Source organism: Frankliniella occidentalis, unplaced genomic scaffold, assembly GCF_000697945.3.
Source record: "Frankliniella occidentalis isolate FOCC.00 unplaced genomic scaffold, Focc_3.1 Scaffold12, whole genome shotgun sequence".
NCBI classification, from domain to species: domain Eukaryota; kingdom Metazoa; phylum Arthropoda; class Insecta; order Thysanoptera; family Thripidae; genus Frankliniella; species Frankliniella occidentalis.
Genome location: NW_026267142.1, coordinates 2,535,492 through 2,538,239, shown reverse-complemented (window position 1 = coordinate 2,538,239; position 2,748 = coordinate 2,535,492). Strand labels below are relative to the sequence as shown.

General features: G+C 35.8%; 1 protein-coding gene and 1 long non-coding RNA gene across 2 annotated transcripts in view; one reads left to right on the top strand and one right to left on the bottom strand.

Annotated features, from left to right (window-relative positions):
* LOC113210481 (uncharacterized) overlaps positions 1-2,748 on the top strand; it is a 10,554-nt gene that overhangs the window by 6,380 nt on the left and 1,426 nt on the right. The window lies entirely within an intron of this gene.
* On the bottom strand, positions 115-1,580 carry LOC113215844 (uncharacterized). Its single transcript, XR_003303944.2, has 2 exons — positions 1,100-1,580; positions 115-574 (listed from the first exon to the last, which is right to left on the bottom strand). It is a non-coding gene; the product is annotated as an uncharacterized LOC113215844 (long non-coding RNA).

Genomic DNA, 2,748 nt, shown 5'->3' with positions numbered 1-2,748 from the left:
AACACTTTTGCTACCACTCTCACCCAAGCCAAGCTTTCTTGATTTAGACCCTTAAGTTGGGGGGCGGGGGGGCTCATTTTCTTTCCACATATTAAAAATAATACAAAGAAAAAGTAATGCAACAAGAAAATGTAATTACAAAAAGTCTTCTTTTAAAATTTACAAGACGTTCATTTCAACAAATTTACATACCGATAATTAAGTAGAAAAGTCGAGTACTTGATGTAAACTTTCAGAACAAAAGCATCCAAACGCAAAGTACAAGAATGGACTGAATTGAAAAACAAAAGGACAATAAAATTACAAGCAAAGAACACTCTAAAATAATGATGAACAAATGGAACTCAAATAAGTTGAGTGAAAATTCTTATAAAGATTAAAGAAAAGTCAAAGAATCTTTTAAAAGGCCAATCCCTGATAATAGAAAAAGTTCTGATAACAAAAAATAAAAATTAGGGTGTTAGAAATTCGTAGGAGTTTCTGATCCGTTTTGGTTTTTGAGTATTTCGGGCAGGGCGCTTGTTTGAGCCTCTTGAGTCAGCGGCAAGAGTTGCTACATTTGGAGCAGGAGCACCTGGAGGAAGCAGTGACATTGTTAGTTTCATTTCAAAATACAGTAACAGTCAGAACAATACACTTTTAAAAATTCAAGTGAGCGAAACAGAAGTACATACAAACTACAACTCAGAAAAGTTTGTTAGAAGTTTTTCACGACTGAAGTAAAGAAAGAATGTAAGATAAAGAAAATAAGGCTGTGAATTCAACATTAGAATTTACGAAACAAAGGAAGTTATAGCCTCCACATTTTAGTAATGAAGGTTTGCTGACCACTCTCTCTCAGCAAGCACAGCACAAATGTAACTGCACTTAAAAATGCTCTCTAAATATTCAGTATGCAACAAATGAACGTTTTTTTGAAAGAATTTTTTTGAAAGAATCAGTGCTACTTGGCTCCGTGACAGAAATAAGGAAGAACTCAAACCAAATAATAAATCAGCAACTCGGTGCCTCACTCACAGAACGGCAACCATGCTGTTTCAAAAGAACAGAAAAGCAAGGAGGGCAAACACTTAGGCTATAACTTGACAGTTAGACTCACCAAATATTTTCAAGTTCATTCTGAAGGTGTCCTGAAAAGGACAGTGTAGTCCTGATAAGGACTGTGTAGTCCTGATAAGGACTGTGTAGTCCTGATAAGGACTGTTGGATCCTTCATAAACCTTGAGCAGAAAAGACAAAACGGTTTTTCCCCAACTCCCCACCCCACCCTCAGATTATTGGGAAGAATTTGAAATCTCCACATTTCTATATTAGTGTTGCTCATAAAACATTAACAACAACACACATAAATGTGTAGTGTTTTTAATGCTGATAACAGGGCACCACATTTGCATGAAAGTGAGACAATCAAGCTAAAATCAAACTTTGAAGCACAATAATACTAAACTTAGAACAAAATGCTTATGCAAAGCATATCTTGATTTTGCAGGGCTCGAAAGTTAAAAGATCATCACAATCATGAAAATGTGGAGGAAAATACACACCTTATAAACACAAAGTAAATATTACCTCGTTTCCGTTGAGTTCCGTTGAGACTGGGCATGCTTCATGACTGGTGTTGCCACAACTACTGCCCATGGACTATCAGCAAGAACCTTTTCTGTTGTTCCTGTTGAAAAGGTGATGAATCTTTTTATGATTTTTTAAAGTAATTGTGCTATAAAACTTAAGTGATTTTATATTTTACCTTTTTCTTTATACATTGCAATTTTTTGTTGCAATGTTTCCAGGGGGCTATTGATTGGTCCATAATTGAGCAAGAGAAAAACTCTGTTCCACCAGTAGACCGATGTAGATTGTGGCATGTAATGTGAATCTGCCAAGAGTCGCAGTCCATTTGGTTGTCCCAAAAACTTAGACTCATGAAGACTAAGGGCTGCTGCTGGGGATGTTCCTTCCTGAAAGTACGTTTCAAACTGACCTCCCAGTTTTTTTCTTCAGGTCTAAAGAACTGGGTAATAGATGACACATTTTTATGATGATTATGGATATCAGTCACAGTGACAACACCACAAAAAGGAGTCTGTCCTTTCAGATAGGGGTCCTTTTTCTTTGTGTCTTTAGTTAGCTTCTTTATCTTGATGTCTTATTTGGCGGTACAGTTGTAGTTACGATAACTTTCCCCCTCAAGCCGTATTTTGATTTTCTTGCTAAACGCACACAAGTACTGTTTGTGAAATGCTACCCTATTAAGATGTAGAAAAAAATTATTCAAAAAGAGTTTTGCAAATTGAACTCAATTACCTACTTTAATGATAATTGCAGTGCTTTGCAAATACCTGTCTGCTCTTTGAAAAGTTTGCTTCACAACCCATTCTGTGAAGGTTCTCTTACTGTAGTCTCGTAGCCACAAATCAATGTCTTCTTTTTTTTTCCCTGGCCACTCTATACACAGCTTCATTCTCTTTATCTTTTTTGTCTACTCGTTTAGTTGCGTATCCTCCAATTTCCTCTGAAATATCCATTTTCTCTTCAATTTATTTGTACACTTGTTACGTTACAAAGGCCCTTGAATGCATTTACCCTCCAAAATTCTAGACTTCCACTGTCTTTCACTAACGCCAATATAATCTCTCTAAAAAAATTGTTATCATGCATCTTTAATCAGTAATATATGGTAATTATTATTTACCTGAGGAATGTAGTTTATTATTATAGTCTGCGTTTTTTAGCCCGCCCTTCTGCTTT